Source organism: Pleurodeles waltl, chromosome 1_1 (genome assembly GCF_031143425.1).
Source record: "Pleurodeles waltl isolate 20211129_DDA chromosome 1_1, aPleWal1.hap1.20221129, whole genome shotgun sequence".
Lineage (NCBI taxonomy): Eukaryota > Metazoa > Chordata > Amphibia > Caudata > Salamandridae > Pleurodeles > Pleurodeles waltl.
The window spans coordinates 356,439,879-356,461,519 of NC_090436.1; the positions used below are offsets into that span (position 1 = coordinate 356,439,879).

The 21,641-nt window shown below is 45.0% G+C and overlaps 1 protein-coding gene across 3 annotated transcripts in view; it reads left to right on the forward strand.

Moving 5' to 3' along the window:
- RGS7BP (regulator of G protein signaling 7 binding protein) overlaps positions 1-21,641 on the forward strand; it is a 657,220-nt gene that overhangs the window by 276,705 nt on the left and 358,874 nt on the right. The gene's annotated exons all lie outside the window — the stretch shown is intronic.

Here is a 21,641-nt window from a genome sequence, read left to right on the forward strand (position 1 = left end):
TCACCTGATCTGAACCCCATTGAGAACCTGTGGTCCATCATCAAATGTGAGATTTACAAGGAGGGAAAACAGTACACCTCTCTGAACAGTGTCTGGGAGGCTGTGGTTGCTGCTGCACGCAATGTTGATGGTGAACAGATCAAAACACTGACAGAATCCATGGATGGCAGGCTTTTGAGTGTCCTTGCAAAGAAAGGTGGCTATATTGGTCACTGATTTGTTTTTGTTTTGTTTTTGAATGTCAGAAATGTATATTTGTGAATGTTGAGATGTTATATTGGTTTCACTGGTAATAATAAATAATTGAAATGGGTATATATTTTTTTTTTGTTAAGTTGCCTAATAATTATGCACAGTAATAGTCACCTGCACACACAGATATCCCCCTAACATAGCTAAAACTAAAAACAAACTAAAAACTACTTCCAAAAATATTCAGCTTTGATATTAATGAGTTTTTTGGGTTCATTGAGAACATGGTTGTTGTTCAATAATAAAATTAATCCTCAAAAATACAACTTGCCTAATAATTCTGCACTCCCTGTAATTGGCTTTCATATATGATATTGACTGAATTGTATTAGTCTGTTGGCTATTTTGTGATTTGTGCGATCCGTTTAACTGTTACTGAACTTAAGTTTGTACAATTCTTAAATGTATAGTGACTATTGATTTGCTACTGGATGTATTACTCGCAACTTTGTATCAATCCACCATTAATAATCTTCTGATGAAATAGTAATAATTTACATTACAATTCAGTGCTTTTCTTCATTGTATTTACTATATACCTACCATTATGATGGTTTTACTCTTTCTATATTTTCTCTCTCTCTGCATTTCAACAGAATGTTACTCTTTTTACTTTCTCAGTAGCTCTTGCTATTTTTCTCCTTTTGTTACACATAGTGGACTTTTCATTTACATACGGTTTCGTGACATATTCTCAGATTTGTTACAATTTGGTTTATGGGGGATCTATGGAATCTAGATACTGTTTTTTTCGCTCCTGGTGGTCAGTACCTCGCTTTGATACTTAGGCTTGGACTTATTTGAACATTGTCCCTGTGGTTTATGTTTTGACTGGCTTGATGATGTATATTGAGATACCTTTTCCAATATTACTTTGGATCGGTTCGGTTTTGGTCTTGGGAATATTGTATCAGGGATTTCCAAGATGGCGCCCGTTAATTGACGTGTAGTCCGTCTTTTATTTCCGCACATCGGACGGGAAGACGCTTTAAATTGCATCCGCGCCGGACGTTCTTCGAACGATTTGACTTTCAGATACTGGGAACGCCGTGGATACATTCGCACCACGGAGTTCTCCTTTTGATATTTAGACTTTCTGGTTGATAGGTGAGTGTTGCTGTTGGGCTGAATTTACGGAGGTGTACTCTAGGACATAATGGTCATCTGTTAAGTTTGCATACGTATACTCAGTTATTTTAATTACTCTTTTTTCCCGCATTCTCGCATATAGGGAATACAAGAAGATTTCTTCATTAGATGACTTAATTTAGGACTATATTCATTTAATTAAGGTCAGTCTTGCCCCGGGGGCTATACTTATTCTGTTATTATGCTATTCAGTTATATAGTAGTTTCACTTTCTGACTTTGCACAAAGACTTGGATCACTACTGAATATATTTATGGTTATTTCCGCAGATTCTACTAGATAATGCTTGGAAATGAGTAGTTTGCATATAAGACATACTTGATTTTAAGGTATGCTTTTTGGTTTTAGGTGTGCTACAATATTGGTCCTTAGGTTGTTCCACTGGCATGTGGGCACAGTTGGAGATATCCCCCTTCTTTCACATCTATTTTGGTTTTTGATACTTTCGTATACTCTTAGACTTTGGGTGATTTCCCCTTTTCTGTCTATTTTTCTATTTTTCTACTTGGGACAATTTCACACTCGAGTTAAGATAGGATAGTTTTTTACGCATGGAAACTTCACTTTTTGTTTCAAATCCTAATTTCTCACTATTAAAAACAAACGGTTATCCCATAGTTTGGATAATTTTCTAATGGGTCAATAGTTATAAATAGAACAGTTTCTATTATAGTATTTGGCACTCTAACTTGCATATGGCATGTTTTGATTCTCACAAATATCACGATAAGTTAGTTTGAGATCTGCTCTGAACGTTTTAATATGTACTACAGCAATGGTCTTTCTTCTTATATATTTTTTGCAGCCCTGATGAAGTCTGTGAGAATACATTCTCATAGGACGAAACACGTGTTGGCTTTGTTTGCTGTATACTTTATTGAAATTCAAGGACGTTTTTCTTGTATGAAGGTGGACTTTGTATGTCAAGAAATAAATAATATATGAACTCTCTATGGTGTTATTCCACACTGAAGATTCTAATAATTGCTAACCTTCAATTATACGATCATGAGTGCCCTGACAACTGTCCAGTTCATTGTTAGTTTCCCTTGAAACATTGGAGGATTAAGGAAGATCCTCTTGCCAGGAGCACCGTGCCACATTTGGATTGTTAATGTGATTTTATGGACTCACTGTGAGCGCCCAAATCCTATGACTTGCTTCCTATGTGCTTTTGTCTTCAACAGTCATAATATGCCTAGCGGAAAACCGCCACCATGGCGGTCTTCAGCACGGCGGTCCCTCAGCGGTCTTGAGAAAAGACCGCCGAGGTCAAAATGACCCCCTATGTGTTTGAAAATGCCACTTTTAGAAAGTGAGCATTTTCTTGCCAAAACCATTTCTGACTCTACCTGTTTGTGGATTCCCTGTCTGGGTCAGTTTGACAGTTGGGCTGGTTGCACCTCTCATTAGAAAGTGACACAAAGGGAGCTGGGGTGTAGTCTGCATTTCCTGATGAGCCATCTGTGCTAGGAGGGAGAGGAGGAGTAGTCACTCACACCTGAAAGGGCTGTGCCTGCCCTCACATAATGCAGTCTCCAAACCCCTGGTGTGTGTCTGGGGCCTGGCCTGGGCAAGGCAGGATTTCACAATCAAGAGAGACATGGGCAAAATGGGTATAAGAAGGGCACCCAAAATCACAGACTTTAGAACACTTCTGGAAACCAAGAGGAACCTCTGCCTGGAGAAGAGCTAAAGAGCTGAGGAAGAAGAGCTGCCCTGCCTGTGACTGTGCTTTGTGGAGCCCTCCTGCAGTTGCTGCATATGCCTATACTGGAGGACAAAGACTGGACTTTGTGTTGCCTTCCTTCTTGTGAAGAACTCTCCAAGGGCTTGATTTAGAGCTTGCCTCCTGTTGTTTGACGTCTCAGGGACAGCAAAGACTTCTCTCTGCCAGCACCTGGAGCCTCTACTGAGACTCCTACTCTGCCAAGCGGTGCCCATCCAGTTCCTGGGACCCTGAGAAGAGAAGCTGACAGCCCAAGAGTGAGAAATCCACGCACTGACTGCCGTGCGGGGAAAAGATCAACGCTACTCCGATCAGCGGCTGAAAAATCGACACGCTGCCAGCTTTGAAGTTGAAAATCGAAGCTCGCCTGCAACGCGACCGGAATAATTGACGCCCGGAGCTGGGGAAACGACGCGCACCATCACTGACGGAGGCTGGTGAGATTGCAACCCGCGCTGTGTGATTTTCGGACCATCGTGCTGCTGAATTTCTGACGCAAACACCACTGGGCGAGTAAAAGCAACGCAAGGCCTGCCCAGACCCGAGAGTGCTGACCGGATTGACGCATCACTCTCCTGCGGAGAGACGAAACTACGCACGCCAACCCGACAAAAGGAGAAACAACACAAGGTTATGCTTGTGAGTGAAATCGGTGTATCGCACACCCTTTTTGATGCACACTCACCCGTGCAGGGTTATTTTTGACGCACCCGAGGTACATTTTCACACTAACAGCGTTAGTGTGTGTTTAAAATTACATGAAGACTCTTTTTGCATTTTTAGCGATAACTTGGCTTGTGTATTGTGGATTTTTGTCATTTTGGTCTTGTTTTGTTTAGATAAATATTCTCTATTTTTCTAAACCGGTGTTGTGTAATTTTGTAGTGTTTTTATTAAGTCACTGTGTGTGTTGGTACAAATACTTTACACCTAGCACTCTGAAGGTAAGCCTACTGCTTGTGCGAAGCTACCAAGGGGGTAAGCAGGGGTTAGCTGAGGGTGATTCTCTATTACCCTGACTAGAGTGAGGGTCCTTGCTTGGACAGGGGGTAACCTGACTGCCAACCAAAGACCCCATTTCTAACAGCCACCAACTCCCATTGACAGAAGACTTTTTTTTTGGGGGGGGGCTTGAACCACAACATAGCTATGGGCCATTTACTCCCAAACCTGAGTGCTGCCACCTGCCAACACATGGAAATCTGCTGAAGGGCTCAATGGCACAACAGAACCCGTGGCTCAACGCCACCAGAACCAGTGCTGCAGTCCTCACCCCACCATCTTAACTATGGGTGAGGCTGTCAGTTCCACGTGACTACCAAAGGCTCCCTTTCCTCACCCACCTCTGGCCTGGATGGAAATTGTGAAGTCATGGGGTGGGAGCTTTGTGGGGATCCTGCAACCTGCAGGCAGACAATATCTCAGTGTCCGACTCAGCTCACAAGAGCTGCTATTACAGCCTTCATTTCAAAGACTGTTCTTCTCATGGATCTGTTCACCTCTCTTCACTGCTTCTGATACTTTCCCCATTCAGTGGCGTTCGGTGGTGCAGGATAGTCCACTCAGTCCCTTGCAGCAGGCTGCCACCAAGTAGTGCAAGATGTAGAATTATATACTTTGGACATGTATTGCATTAATACGGATGCCATGTTGACTCTCTTTGCCACGCCCCCTGGCTTTGTAGGCCTTGGATTGATAGGAAGGCTAAGGACTGGCTAGAGCTGAGCGGGACGGGGCGATCTCATGGTCTCTACCAGTCAGCTTCTCTGGTCAGGTGTAGCTGATGTGCAGCATTGAAATTCCAGACGGTGTAGTTATTGGGGTGGCAGGTAGGCTCGAATTCTGCTCTGACAGGCTGAATTTATATACTTTACTTCATCTGTTATACCCTCCAGCAAAGATCACTGTAAAAAAGTAGCATGACAGGCAGCAGAGATGAGGGGGAGGTCACATGCTCTTCCCTTTGCAGATTAGCCATCTTCACACATATTCAACAGGCATAGGGAGATGAAGTACTCTGTCTCGAATCATGGCCAGAACTGAATCTGGAACCCTAGTCTACTTGGTCCAATGAGAACAAATTAGCCTACTGAACACCTGCTAATCAGAGATTATCACCACTACACGTGAAAAAAAACGAATGCCACTCCGAACAGGTGAGGTGGGGAGCAAGATCTAGGCCAATCTAAGCCCCAGCCTGGAAGAGACGCCCAATTGGATTTAGGAATTAAAGCCCCCAGGTAAAGACATAAAAAGCTAAAATGTACACTTGTAGAGGTTTTAACTACCCTTGCAATGTCATCAAGGGCCAGCATGAGTAACTGCTGAGCTATAGTGGTAATTAACATGTTGAGGAGGCCTGGAGTGAAGCCTTCAGTAGAGTTACAAAATGCAGAAAAACAAAATGATTTTGTCCTTTGCCGCAAATTGAAAATCATCAGCACCAGTAAATTCAGAGAAACGTGGACCGGCCTCGCTGTTTGTCTACAGATGATTCGCGGAATCTAAAAGGGTATTGAATCGTATGTCAACTATCTTGGGTGAGCCACGAAATGAGGGGAGTAGTAGTCAGAATATGGTTAATTCTCTTTCAAATGTGCAGCGCGAACCACATACAAACACGCTCTCGCTTTAATTTTTTTCCCCAAAGTTGGGTACTTCTGCCAGTCTGAGGTGGCGCGGGCGAGTCAAGGCTTTAATTAAATACGGGTCCCTCACTGTCTGCCTCCAGAGATTCGCAACGGCAAGTGTTCAACCCCACACCTCACCCTCGCCCCCGCCCTCCCAGAAGAACCATACGCAAACGGTGCCGAGCCCGCAGGCTGCTCATCTGATGAGCTATGCCTTTGGCAGGGGCATGCTTTGCGAGACATCTATTTATGTTTATAATTATTTCTTTTCCTTTCGGATGCTGCTATGCGATGTGCCTTTCAAAACCTCAAGCGAAGGCTGCAGTCGCTTAACTCAGTTTGGCAGCACATTCCAATTGACAGCTATGAATCAAAATAATTCTGTCTCTGCGCCTCTCGTGTTGTGACAACACACAGTTTAAGGATGCGGTTTTTCCGAAGCCAGTTCGATTATTTTTTTTGCTTCCTGCGAAATGATTTCACAAATAAGGCCCATTGAAATACATTTGCACTCCGCAGTTATTGTTTATCAGTCAACATATTTATATTTTACTTGATCTGTTAAAGATTTGAATACCCTCCAACAAAGCTCACTGTAGAAAAGTAGCATAATGAAAGCATGTTTTAAACCTAACGGAAGGCAGAGAAACCTAAGTCAGAACTTTTTATTTATCTTGAAAAACAATATAACGATGGAATGCATTACTTCTGTGAGTGAATTCAATAATATATGTGCACTTTTACAACCATTGAAGACAAAACATATTGAGTGTAGGCAGCAGCTTAATGGAGCAGCGCATAATCTATGTAAATGTGGTGAATTGACATCATTTTCCAGTCACAATGGCAATTTCGTACCATATTACACAATTTGTATAGGGTAAGAATTTCCAGACTACAAAATGATTCCAAATACCAGTATATTTTCTCTCTGTGTGATAATTGTATGGCATTCTGTTAATTAAATTTTACTATTTGTGAACCTTATTAAGATGATTAATTACAAAATCCTATGACACATATTGGCACAGTAGTTACTACTTGTTTAGTAAAAGTTGAAAGGCAGAGTATGTCTAAATCCTGATCTTGGTCAGAAGAGACCGCAGGCTTCTTGTTGCATGGAAGTACCACCATCGCAAGGACTAACAGGGCATCAGGCAATCATGAATAAGACACATTCCAACCAACTCCTCCATTTTCTAGATGCTTTCTTTGAGTCGTGTGTTATGCTTATTCACCGTTTTTTATTCAAAATTGGATTACTTGATCAATCATAAGCGTTCCATTTTCTTCTTTCTAAAAAGCAGGTGTTCGGTATTTATTATTCAGTGGAAAATGTGCTTTCGGTATTTTAACGTCACCATATCCTTATTCTCCTGTTCCATTTCTTTTTTTTGCTACTGTAGGGTTTGTAATTAAATACATTTCACCTCCCCCCTTTTTTTGTAAAATTGCCCACTTTTTAAATTTAAATTTAACATCTTATACTTGTCATTCATCAGATGAAAAACAAAAGTTTGCAATTTTTCCACTTAATTGCGTATTCTATTGACAGGATATTGCAATAAAAAGATAAACCTTTTTCATTGTTTAACGTTTTCTGTTTTTACTGATTTTCTTCGTAAATGTTACCATAAATTGTTTTTCAAGAACGTCTAAGCAGTAGCATGAAATTATTGCCCAAATCCACGCAGTGCGGCGGTCCCCGAGCTCCAGGGGGCCCCTTCAGTACGGTACAGTGGGTTCTTGGCTGGGTCTGGGAGGGGGCGCACCATGTACTTTGCAGAGAGGGGGAGCCTGAAGTGTCGGTACGCCACTGCTTCCGAGTTAGAGAGCTGCTACTTTAGACGTAGCTTTATTGGCTTAGGCCAGGCAATGAACTCTCTCTGTAAAGTAGTGCCTTCTATAGCAAAGCTTGGCAGATCTATCATTGGACCTGTGACTAACAGAGTTTTAAGGTTCTCAAAAGTAGACACTAAGGCCTTCATTACAACATTGGTGGTATATACCGCCTACCACCGTGGCGATGGCCACCAAAATACCATTGCCGCAGCTACCAGCCGTCCACTAAATTATGACCATAGCCGGAATTCCGCCAGTAGGATGGCGGAATTCTGGCTGCGGCCATGGTGGCAGATGGTGGTAAGGTGGCGCTGCTGCACATGATACGGACTGGTGGTGTTCTGCTGGCGGACACTGCTGCTGGCAGCAGCGCCCTGTCCCGTCTCCTGCCGGAGGACCCTCTGCAAGCAGGTAAATCGGGTGCTCCGCCAATGTCATAATATGGGGAAACGTACTGCTAGCCTGTTGGCAGTACTTTTCTCCATTTTACCACCGTCCGCCAGGGTCGTAATGAGGGCCAAAGTCAGTTCAGTAAATAAATGAGGAAAACGAAGGCGAATGGTAGGGCTGCACATTACCTCAAATGATATACTGGTACATTGAGTCACTTTCTAAGGCCTAGTGTGGGCATTTTTTAGTGCCACAATAATGTTTCCGAGCTGGTCTATCAACTATAGCAATCATCTTCTGGATGCAAAAAGACCTCCAAAACATTTACATACACTGCAAGAATACTGTGATATTGCAAAACGAAGTACAGTTTAGACAAAAATTCACTCTTTGATAACTGAGTGGATAGCTCAGAGAAGTTTTGTGGTTTAATGGACAAAATTTGAGGCAGTAAAATAATATGCCAAGGAATAACCCTACAAGGTTGCAGCTATTAGACCAGACATGTTGAAAGGGTTGAGGCTCAGGCATGCAGTATAGTGGAAAGACTTATAAAATGTTATTATAAATTTGCGGTATATTACTCATAAGCTGAGTGGAGGTTTTCCACTTTCAAAGTACAGATTGAAATAAAGCATGACCATGAAGTCTGTGGCCCTTATAACACATTGACTTGCACAATAGATGTTTGCATGCAGTCATGGGGATGCCAAAGTGCCTTGTAGTGGTAGCTTTAAGACTGGAGGTAAATTTACTGCAAGCTCATGATATTTTATACTGTTAATTACTGTCCAAGGAACAACCATCTCTTTGTTGGACAAACGTCCAAGTTAATTGCTGAAAGACCAACAATCATCTCTAATGACATTTTCCATTGAGAGTTCAATTTACACTGGGGAGACCTACCCGAGTTAGTCAGTGTCTTAACTAACTCTTTTCTTAAACAACAATGATCTCAAATAATTCAGTTGCACCTCACCCATATGCAATGTTCCACCTTCGACTTCATCATCAATAACAACAATCTCATTGAATACCTTCCTCCAATATCAGTGAACTGGATAAACCATTTCCTTGTCCTCTTTTCCCTCCTTTGCATGAAAACCTCTTCATCTGGTCAACCTAAGAAACTGAGGGCATGGATCAGGGGCTTCAACAACTTGAACCAATCCTACCTAGGCTACAAAATAACCAAAAATGTCTCCCCTCACAAATATCAAGTGACAGGGCAAACCTAGTAGAAAACTACAACACTGTTATGACAGAAGTCAGAAACAAATTTGCCCCACTCAAACAACTCCACAACACTTCCTTCTCACAATCATCCTCCAAACAACTCCTAGGTGAACAGAAGATCCTCAGAACCATTGAATGCTCATGGTGACAAAACCACTCAAAGGAATTCCTAGAAGCTCTTCGACTTAAGCATAAAAAGTACAAATGACACATTTTCCAATCAAAAGTGGAATTCTTCTGAAGGAAATAAGGATAGTCAGAAATAAACCAGAGAAGTTATTTGACATTGTGAGGGAGTCCACTTCCCTTTGGCCCCATTCTAATCTCCCAAGCAACAAAGAAAAGTGTGACAACCTCTCTAATGTCTTCGTGAAAAAGATTGACAAAACTGAGATATCCATCCCAAAGGCCACTCACACTCTTCCTCTAGAACCAATGTCTTGGAAGTCCAAAGAAGAATTGCTCCGGCTTTGCCTCAGACCGCTAACTGAATCTGCACTAGAAAACAGTCTCTTCAGTCAAGCTCTCCTTTCACTGTGCTGATCCCATCCCAGCTAAAACGGTCAAAAACATTCCCCCCATATCTCATCCCTTATCTCACACAATTAGGCAACTCCTCCATCAGCTAAGGTGTAATACCCATTTGCATAAAATAGGCCAGGTCACCCTTCTGCTAAATAAACTCTGACCTTAACAAACTCTGGCCTTCTTCCCAACCTCCCATTCCTAGCCAAACTACTGGAAAGCTGTGTGGTGTACCAGCTCAACAGATCCATAAAAAAACACATCCTCTTTGATGACCATCAGTCAGGTTTCAGATTCAACTGCTACACTGAGACCACAATGTTACAAATAATTGATGACCCCATCTGCAAAATCGACATTGGAGTTTTCTTTCTTTTCATTCTCACAGCAAGCTACTCACCCCTCCTAAGAATCTTAGAAGATTGAAAGCTCAATTCTTTTAACAGTACTAACCTGATAGAGACTTCTATCTGCAGATTCCTTATGTTTGAAGTCTCCCTAGGCATCAGATTGGATCCAGAAAATTGTTTGTGAGCAGTAGAGTCCCCTTGTGCACCATAAGGTGGTGTTGATTAGCTTTGTGTCAATTGTCAGCGTCGTCCACTCCGAAAGTGACATCACAGTACTTAAATAGGCGCCACCCAGGCATGCTGGCATCATTTCTTTTCTTTCTTCACCAGCTAACACTGATCTGAGAGAAGAGCTATCCCCCTCAGTCAGTTTTTGACTTGACCCTTTCAACTTGTCACCAATTTTTTAGGTTTTGCCTCCTTATGTGTCAAGGATGTCGTCATGCAAGATGGGTTTTAAGCCCTCGGAGCCTGTCACCAGCTGATGTCAGTAACAGATCTGCACCTTATCTGTCTGTGGTGTTTGGAGCTCGACCATGACCCAAAGTCGTGCTGCAATTGCGGGTCATGGATTGGGAGGCTTTGAGGGAGTTTAAAGCTGATGGCGGTCCTGCATGAGACTCCGCGTAGATCGAGTTTCCGATCAAGGGGATGGTCCCAGGATGCGTTGTAGAGCTCAAAGACATCACCATCACATTCCAAGCAAGTCCTCTGGACGATCGGGTAAGCCAAGGCACAAGAAGTAGAGCAGGAATTCAAAGTGGTCATCAACTTCTCCGTGACAAGGGAGCGTCGGCATTCTAGGTGTCGTTCTTCTGAACCTGTGCCTGGGCTGGCTCTGCACCTCACCGACTTTCTGGGAGCTGGAGTGACCTCTGCCCAATTCGAGTTTTATGAGACCATGTGCCTCATTTTTTGGGCATTCCGACTCCGTTGGCACGACGTCTGGCCCCACGGAGACGGAGGGAGACCCATCTGGTTCCGCACTGCCACTTCAGCCGTGGCTCCTATTGCCGCCCAAAGATCCACTCCTGGATCAGGCCCAATACTGGTCGTTCCATATCAGTGCCAGTCCCAACGTCGACACTCCCGGTGTCGCCAGCTCCCACTAACATGCCATCCGCATTGCCATTCCCAACTCCGACACGGAGCCGGATGGGCATTACTGGATGCCAAAACCGGCAAGAGCCTTGCCTCCTAGATCGGAGTTTGAGCCCTATTTACCTGGGCTGGGCCTCGGGGGAATACTGGGAAGGGTCACTGGACCCTCTAGAGTACCAGCCGTATGAGGAAGAAATGGACTGGCATGATGATCTGGGTCAAGCCAGTGGACTGGACACCTCTCCAGATAATGCTATCCTTTCTCCCCCTACTGTGGCTACGGAGAAGGGGGCTTCCTGTGCAATGGTGGTGAGGATGGCGTATGAGGTCCAAGACCGTCAGCTGACCTCGGTTGCAAGACTAATCTCTTGACAGAAGTGCTGCAAACGGTAACCTCTACATCCGAACCCCTGCATCCTTCTGGGTACCTGGTCCAAACCCAGGACTGGGACTTCTGTGAATAGGACGATTTCCTGCCACTCTCACCCCACACCTGGGATCCAACCTTCCTCACCCAAACCCCTTCCCCAGAGATCTTGGTGGTCCAAGCCTCAACTTCCCAAGGCGCTTTCCCTACCACTCCCCTGGATAGGGAATCCAAGAGGCTGGAGTAATTTGGAAAGAAGATGTTCTATTCCGCTAGCCTGGCATTGCAGTCCATAAACACTGCATGCCTTTTGGGCCTTTGCTTCCACACTCTGTGGGACACGGTTGCCCAACTGCTGCCACAGGTCTCGGAAGAGGCGCAGGCTGTGCGCTCTCAGGCTGTTGCCAATGGGAGAGATGCATCAAAGTTCACAATTCGTTGCAGACTTGACACAACCAACTCACTAGGCATAGCAGTATCCATAATAGTTGCCCTGAGGCGCCACGCCTGGCTGAGGACATCTGGCTTTTTGTGGGATGTTCAAGTTTCCCTTATGGACATGCCCTTCGATGGCACTTGTCTCTTCGAAGACAAAGCAGATTTGGCGCTCGAGCGCCTCAAGGACTTGGGTTTTGGCCAGGCCCTTGAGCCTTGCGGTGGCCTCCAGCACCTCCCAATCTGCCTTTCACTCCTTTTGTGGATACAGAGGAGGCTTCCAGCTGCTCCAGTTACTGCCTAGCCACTGTGCCATGCATGCTTCCCAGCCTCTGGGTGGACAAGGGCACGGTACCCACCATCCTTGTGGGTCAGGTGGCCAGCCGCCTGGTCAGTCCATCAGCCCTCCCAACTGCAGCAGCCTCTAAACCCTCCTAGTCTGCCCTTTTACCACCATGGGCACCCAGTTGGCAGCAGGATTCGCCAGTCACCTGCCGTACTGACAGTCCATAACATCGGACAGGTGGGTTTTGCAGATTGTCCATATGGGTACTCCCTCCCCTTCGAAACTACTTCTCCCATCAAGTCACCTTCTAATGACCGGATGATGGAGGATCATCTGTCCCTTCTCCACGAGGAAGTTGTGGCTTGTTTGGCCAAGGGAGCCATACAGAGGGTTCCAGTGGAGGCATAGGCTGTGGTTGTTATTCCTGCTACATTCTGGTTCCCCAAAAGGACGAAGGTCTTCGCCCTGTTTTAGATCAACGAGCCCTCAATCTCCTCCTCAAGAAGAAGAAATTCAAAATGCTCACGTTGGCTCAGGTTTTGTCTATCTTGGACCCATGAGACCGGATGGTAGTGTTGGACTTGCAGGATGCTTATTTCCACATTCCTGTCCTGCCAGCCCACAGACATTACCTGTGGTTTATGGTAGGCTACGAGCACTTTCAGTTTACCATGCTTCCCTTTGGCCTTACCAGCACCTCTCTGGTGTTCACCAAGGTGATGACAGTGGTTGCAACCAGTGGCGACTCGGAGGAGCGTCACCCAACCCCCCCACTCCTCCAACCAAGGGCGGGGCTATGGGGGTGATGTGCACTGTGCACTCCCCTCAGTACGCATGTATGTTTGGCCGGCTGTCTTGGGCCAGCCAAACACACATGCACAGTAGGCTCTCTCCTGAGAGAGCATGCACAGGCTCCCAGTCTGCCTGGGCGCTCCCAGCCAATCCTAATGCTGCTCTGAGCAGCGTCAGGATTGGCCGCAGGGCAGGCTGGGAGCCTGTGCCTGCAGTCCAGAACAGAAGAGCGGGGTGTAGGAGCGCGGCGAGAAGCGGAGCAGAGGTACGTTTTTTTGTTTTGAAATTTTTTTTTTGTTTAAAGTTTATTAAATAAATTCCCCCCCCCCCCCCAACCCCCTGCGCACCGTCCCACCCCCGGTACCCCGGTAAACCCAGCGAGCCACAACTGGTTGCAGCACATCAGTGGAGATCAGGGTTTGGTGAAGGCGGGCTCTCCCCAGGTTGTCGTCTCAAACCTCCAGACTACGGCGAACCTCCTGCATTCGCTGAGGTTCACTATAAACATTCTGTTCATCGAGGTGTTCTGGATACGGTGCAGTTTCGGCTTATCGCACGGCTCCTTTTTCAGCAGTGGGTAGAGCCTTGGTTAGATCTGTTCGCCTACGCCCAGAACGTGCAACATGAGCAGTTTTGCCCACTGGAGTTTCTAAATTGGCTCTCGCTCGGAGACGCTTTTCATCTCACGTGGAACTCAGGCCTCCTGTGCGCTTTTCCACCCATGCAACTCGTGTCCGGAATTTTCAAGAGGATCAGGAATGACTAGGCCCAAGTAATCCTTGTGACCCCAGACTGGGCACGGAGAGTCTAGTATCCCGAACTACTGAGCATGGACTTTGATTCTCCGATCAGACTGCCCCTTTGGGAGGGTCCTCTGTCGCAGCAGCAGGGGATGGTTCTCCTCCTAAACCTGTCAACTCTCCACCTTCTTACATGGAGATTGAGTGGTGGCAGTTCACAGCTTTTGACCGTCCTCCTGAAGTCTGTTACGTCATCTTGGCGTCTCTCCACCAAAACAGTACGCTCCTGCAGTTGGGAGAAATTTGTGGCACAGATAAGTCTCTTGATCTCCTTTCTGCCCCTCTTTCTGAGGTTTTAATTTTATTTCTTTCCTTTGCCCAGTAGGGCTCTGCTTTGGGCACTCCTAAAGGCCATTTGTCTGACATTTCTGCTTTCTTGCGTTGCCTGATCAATCTCTTTCCTCCTTCCCCATTCATTATGCCTCAGTAGGACCTTAATTTGGTTCTGACAGTTTCGATGTGTGCCCTTTTCGAGCCTCTCCACAATCGTCCGGTAAGGCTTCTCACATATAAGACAGCCTTCTTTGTAGCAATTACATCTTCCAGTCGAGTGAGTAAGCTACGGGCCTTGTCATCCAAGCCGCCTTAACGCTCTGTACATCCAGACAAACTGGTGCTTCACACAAGGACCTCTTTTCTGCCATAGTGACCATGCCCTTTCATGTGGGCCAATAAATCACACTGCCTACTTTTTACACCCCCCCACATCCTTCTGAAGAAAAGGAGCGACTCCACCATCTGGACCCAAAGCAGCACGTTTGTGTTCTATGTTGCTTGTACGCCTGAGTTCTGGATGGATGACCAACTGTTCGTGGGGTATGTGGGTGCGAAGAAAGGTTGGGCAGTGCAGAAGCAAACCATCTCTTGTTGGGTCATACTCTGTATCCAGTTCTGCTGCGTAACCTTTGCAACCTCCTGAAGGCTTGCACGCTCATTCCACCAGAGCTGCAGCTGCAGCCACTACATTAGCACATGGAGTTCTGGTCCTGGAATCTGCCAAGCAGCAACGTGGGCCTCTCTGCACACATTTACTAAACATTTCTGCCTGGACAGTCAGGTCCGTAGGGATGGGCAATATGCCCATTTCAATCCTGCAGGGCTTTGTCTTTTGAAATTGATTTGCAGACCCACCTCCAGGGATGGTATTGCTTGGGTATCGATTCAGAGAATCTGCAGTTAGATGTCTATATCAGAACAAGTTACTTACCTTTGGAAACGTCTTATCTGGTAGAGACTATTTATAACTCCAGATTCCTTACCGACCCACCCACGCTCCCTGCTCTGCCAATGGATTTCTAGGGGCAGGGATCACCCTTTCAGGTCCCTAGTTTTGACATACTAGTGGTCAATATTCTTCATGGCTCTACGCTTCTGGCATGCAAAGTCATGAAGAGAAACTGACGCCAGTATGCCTGGGTGACGTCAGTTTGGTTACTGCAACTTCACTTCCGGCGCAGCCACTGGCAGACACGGTTCTGATCAATGCCATTTGCTGGCACACAGGGGTACGGCTCACAAGAAATCTTCTGGATCCAGTCTGATGCCTGGGGAGAATTCAAAAGTAAGAAATCTGCTGCTAGATATAATCTATACCAGATAAGGTGTTACCAAATATAAGTAACTTTTTCTTCAGTCACTACATGGAACCCGTTCGCTCTCTCTTAGAAAAATCAAAAAATGATTTTCATCTCCATGCAGATGACAACCAGCTATACTTAATAGTCTCATCTTCCAAGGATCTAACACACCGGTCTAGAGACCTCACAAATCTCAAGTTTTGAATGTTGCTCTACCACCTCAAACAGAAAACGTAGGGGAACATGTACATACCATTTTTCCTGTCACAAACGGCCCGATTCGCAGAATCGGACCGTTTGCGACAGGAAAAAAACATTTTGGTATGTACAGAGCCTATTTTGCGATTCGGTAATCTATTTACCGAATCAAAAAATAGGTTTGTGAGTCGCAATTAGGAAGGGGTGTTCCCTTCCTGATTGTGATTCACAGAGCAATGTAGCATTGTTTTGTGACCGTGAATGCAGTCACAAAACAATCGCAGTAAGCACCAGTTTCAAACTGGTCCTAACCCATTCGCATGGGTTCCCATTCTGAATGGCAGTGAAAATATTTTTTCAGAGCAGGCAGGGGTCCCACGGAACACTGCCTGCTCTGAAAAAATGAAAAGAAAAATTTTCATTTTTGTTTTTGAAATGCATATCTTTTTCCTTTAAGGGAAACGGGCTGCTTTTTAAAAAAAAACTGCTTTATTTAAAAGCAGTCACAGACATGGTGGTCTGCTGTCTCCAGCAGGCCACCATCCCTGTGAGGGTGGCCATTCCCATTGGGGTCGCAAATTATGACCTCCCTCATGAATATTCATGAGGTAGGTCACTTGCGACCCCATTGGGAATTGAAAACAGTGTAAAGTACACTGTTGTACATCTGGTTTTGCGACTCGCAAATTGCGAGCCGCAAAACCGGATTTTTATACATCTTCTTCTCTCACCACCGCACCACAACCCACTTGCAAAGTCCTGGATAGTCTCCTTAAACCTATTTGTCTGCAATCCACTTGTTGTAAACAAGGCAAAATCTCTGGGCTTTACACTTGACACTAACGTTAATCTACATGCCCATATCAACACCATAGCAAAGACTATGGTATCCCAAATCAGGCTTTTCAGATGGATCAAACCGTTAATTCCAGCTGATGACTCCAAAACATTAGTACTATCGATGATCCTCTCAATAATTGAGTATGGCCACTAACTTCTAACTGGCATTAAAAATTCACTTAGCTCCTTTGAAAGCAGCTGCCTGTTTAGTCTCCAGCACAAAGTAATCTGATCACATATCTCCTGTCCTGGCCACTCTCAACTTGCTCCCCATTGAACCAAGTCATTCTAGTGGCACTGGAAAGGGAAAGAAGTGTGTGTTACCCGGAACTCCTGGGCATGAGCATTTGTCCTCCGATCATACTGTCACTTGTGGAGGATCTTCTGTCACAAAAGGGCTGGGCACTGCACCCGGGTCTTCACAATTTACATCTCCATGCTTGGAGTTTGAACAATTGACCTCTTCCAACCTTCCCCCTTAGGTCATTGCTGTCATATTGGCAGCAAGGCATCCCTCCACAAATCGGTGTACGCCAGTCGTTTGTGGACTGGTGTGCCACCCATCAAATTGACTCATCATAGGCAAAATTGTCTGAAGTGTTGTTGTTGGTCCCCTCTCAAGCCCAGCAGGGGCATGCTGTGGATAAAGCTAAGGGCAACTTATTCGCTCTTTCAGCTTTTTTGCGGCTGCCCAACCAACCATCATTATTCATATCACTGGGTGGTAAGAATTTTCTGGATCTCCACAGATTCCAGTAGTTGCATCACAAAAATGTGTGGAAAATGTATGATTTTATGAAAGTTTGAGGTTAGCAAGGGAGTGTGGATAAGAAACCATTGTGGGATTCGCACAAGGCACACAAGCCTGGATTTCTCCCGGTTTCTAGTTTTCAAAAATGTCTTGGTTTAGTAGTTTTCACTAGGTGACAGCCAAGCCGGGCCCAGATACCACAGCTACCCCATTCTTCATGTATCCACATTGCGTTTTGGCTCCTTTTGCATTGTGAGCACTATGCCAAGCCACACAAGTGAGGTAGTGTTTTTGTTGGGAGAAGTTTGGGAATTCTAGGTGGTAGGTGGTAGGAATTTCGTGGACCCCTGCAAACTCTAGAAGTTTCCGTAACAGGAATATGAAGAAAAGTCATGCATTTTGGCAAAGTTCGAGGTTTGCAGTGCACTGTGGGTAAGAAAATGTTGTGCAATACATGCAAGGCATACAACCCTGGATTCTCCTAGGGGTGTTGTTTTAAAGAAATTCTAGATTTGGGAGACAGCCGAGTCTGGGCCGAATAGTGCAGCCTTTCAAAATGGCAGGTGTTAGAAATTGGGTCTCTAGCTGGCAGAGGTATGCACCCTGACCAAGTAGTGACCACATTCCTAATTGGGTTAAATCATATCAACTCTGAAAATTAACCTGTGCTCACCCTCTGATAGATTGGCACCAAGCAGCCAGGCTTAACTTAATAGGCAATGTGTAAACTATTTGTGCAGCACACACACAGTAATACAATAAAAACACCACAAAAAGACTCCACAAATGTTTAAAAAATAGGGAATATTTATTTAAGTAAACCAAGACCAAAATGACAAAAATCCAACCAGTAGAAGTCGAGATATGAATTTTTATAGATTAAACTACAAATAGTGCTTAGAAGTCACTAGCCGTCAAGAGGTTACTTGAGGGGGCGAAAGACCGGTGCAAATCCAAAGTTCAAGCCAACAGTGCTTGAGTGTAGGCCGGCTACAGAACCCACGCAGGGTCTGCTGAAGAAGTACCTTGTATGGAGCAACCTAGGACGTTGAGGAGCAAATGCGAAGGTGATATTTTCACACAGTTTGGTCCCATGCTGAACCGAGCAATGCATGCTTTGTCGTCAATCCATGTAGAGCGTCGTCATTGAGCTGCACAGGCTGTGGATCCACTGTCATCAAACAGCATCAGTGTCAAAGGGACGATATGTTGTTCCAACCGGTACAGTGGTGAGGATGCATCAGTTTTTGCAGAAATCAGCTGAAGAACTCACTTCTGAGGGCCAGGAGAGGTAAGGGTAAGATGGCAGAGTCTTTCAGCACCAGGAGTGTTTCAGGCAGTCTTTAAAGTCCTTGAGACTGTGGAAGAACAGGAGGCAAGCCAAAAATCCCTTGGAGTCACTCTGGGTTCAAGTGAGATTGGTCCAGTCCTTGTCCTCAGCAGAGCAGAGATCAGGTAGCATAGCAACTCAAAAAAGCAGAGAAGCAGTTCCTTGGCACAGTCAGTCCAGGCAAAGTGACAATCCTTACAGCACAGCAGTCTTTACTCCAGCAGAGTTCTTCACAGGTTCAGCAGTGTATGTCAACACCAGGGCAGTGCGCGCTCTATTGGCGACTAGAATGCAAAAACCCAGCACTCTCAAAACAATTTAATTTATGCATTGTGCTGATATGTTGTTGTTTATCCTTTTGCATTGCAGAGTTTAATCCTGAAGACTTATTTTTAATGTGTTTACAAATACTGTTCAGTTGCAATGTATTGCTGCAGGCTTTCAGAGTGTGTTAGGGTGTGGTCCCTTTCCAGGGCCTTCCAGAGACTTTCCCTGCAGCATGCCTGGGTGTGGTTGTGGGCTGGGCCAAGACTCTATAAAAGGGAGCCAGCCCAGCTCCAAGTGCTCACTATTCAGAGGTCCCGGTGCAGAGCAGCAGCTACTTCCTGAGCTCCTGTCCCGGTGGCCTATTTGATCTTCCAGGCCTCTGCCCTTCATTCTTCATTGGTGATCCTTGTTCTGGGCGGTAAGACGGTGGTTGGGCTGACCTCCCGACGCCGTTATCGAGAACTTTCATATTCTTGGCCTAATTCTTTAATGATTAACAGATTACTTTGCGCGCTACCATTTCTTGACATTTGCATGGTGGCTTGCGAATCGGCAAAAGACGCGCAATTCGTTTCATGATGATTTGACTTTGTTATTCATTGCGCGCTACCATTTCTTGACATTTACATGGTGGCTTAAGAATCGGCAAAAGACGCGCAATTTGTTTCATGGTGCTTTAATCTTGTTATTCATTGCGCGCTGTTATTTCTTGGCATTCACATCGTGGCTTACGAATCGGCAAGACGCACGATTCGTTTAATGGTGATTTAACCTTGATATTCATTGCGTGCTACCATTTCTTGACATTTTACATGGTGGCACTCGAATCGGCAAGACGCCCGATTCTCTCTTCTAGCTTAATTCAGGTTGTTCATTGTATGCCATTTATTCTAAGACATTTATTAAGTAATATTCGAGTTGACAAGTTGTGTGATTTGTTTCCAGAATCCATATTGTGTTATTCATGGTGCATAATCCTTTTATGGTGTTTACTATATATATGAAAATCTGCAATGTGCGCAGTTCGTGTTGAAACATTTCAAGAGAACACAGAAGACCAGAGTTTCTAGATGCAATATTGCATGGTCCTAGTATGCATTCTCAAAAAAGGATTCATATGACTGGTTTAGAACTTATTCAGAATGTATTTCCTGATTCTCATGTAAAGGAAAGTACTTGAATTTGAAAGTTTCATTTAATCCATCTTGATTCCCTTACAGGTATCCGGCCATCTTGAAACTTAGTCATTTTAAGCCTAATTCTTAGGTTGTTCATGTTTTCAGAATGACTAGGCTTAGAGTCATAGTCTAGTATTGATTTCATGAGATGTAATTTTCATATTGTGTATTTTAACCTTATTTCTTACTACAGGTCTCCTTCCCGGCTGTTCCCTTCCTAATCCCCTCTTCCCCTCTCGAACTCTCTTAGCCTCTGTGATTTATCTATCAGAGTCTTGGAGCTGTTCAGTGGTGGATGTGTTGGGAACGTGCGCAGACCCCGAGGATCTGGTGACTCTGACAGTGTACTAATTTGTTGGGTCAGAGCCCCAGTACTTATTCCCAGATGTGTCTTTGAGGATGGGGTGACTTCAAAGAAGGGTCTTAGAAGTGCACAGAGATCCTTTGTTCCTAGCCCTGGCTCCAGACTACCAGGGAGGCATAATCAGTCCTTTGTGTGGGGACAGGCACTTCCTTATTCTTGTGTGTCAGCTCCCCTCCACCCTTCTTGCCTAGGAAGGCCCATCAGAATGCAGATGAATGCAGATGAGTCCTTTGTCACACCCACCCTTCCTGGGAATGTGGCTGTATAGAGGGAAAACACAAAGTGTAGCTGTCACCTAGCTCAGATATGCATTGGAGACAGGCTGCAAGGCACACAGAGCAGTAAGAACAGAGAAATGCCCACTTTCTAAAATAGTAATGTTAAATCTGACTTTACCAGTAAAGAGAATTTATCATTACCATTCCAATTATATGAAACATGACAAAGCTACTCCTTTCCGATCAGGAATTAGATCTTAAAAGTATATTAAGGGATTACCAGTGCTGGCCTATGAGAGGAGTAGGCCTCACAGTAGTGAAACATATCTTTGGGAGTTTTTCACTATCAGCCCATGTAAAACTTAAAAGTACATGTCCTGCCTTCTCCCTACATGGCACCCCGCCCTATTGGCTACCTAGGGCCTACTTTAGGGGTGACAAATATTGTAAAAGGGGAGTTTAAGGCTTGGCAAGAGGTTTTAAATGCCAAGTCGAAGTGGCAGTGAAACTGCACACAAAGTCTGCAATGGCAGGCTTAAGACATTTTTTAAAGGCTACTTGTGTCGGCGGCACAAACAGTGCTGCAGGCACACTAGTAGCATTTAATTTACAAGCCCTGAATATATGGTATACCACTTTACAAGGGACTTGCAAGTAAATTAAATATGCCAATTGTCGCTATGCCAATGTTACCATGTTTAAGGGAAAAGAACATGCACTTTTGCATTGTTCAGCAGAGGTAAAGGGCTCAGTCCTAAGGCCAACCAAAAGGTGCAGCAAAAAGTGGAGGGTAAAGGCAAAACGTTTGGGGGTAACCCTGCAGAAAGGGCCATTTCCAGCAGTAGGGAAGGGGACATTTGGATTACCCCCTGCTGTGCCGGTCCATATGTCAAAACTGTACCCAAATGATTCATAATTTGTTCGCCATTGGGATGGGGATGCTCTTCATCCCAGGTGGGAGAAAGATGGTTGGGGGTCTAGGCGTGGGGGATAGGCCCCATATTATGTTTTACTTGGGCACAAATAAATATCCC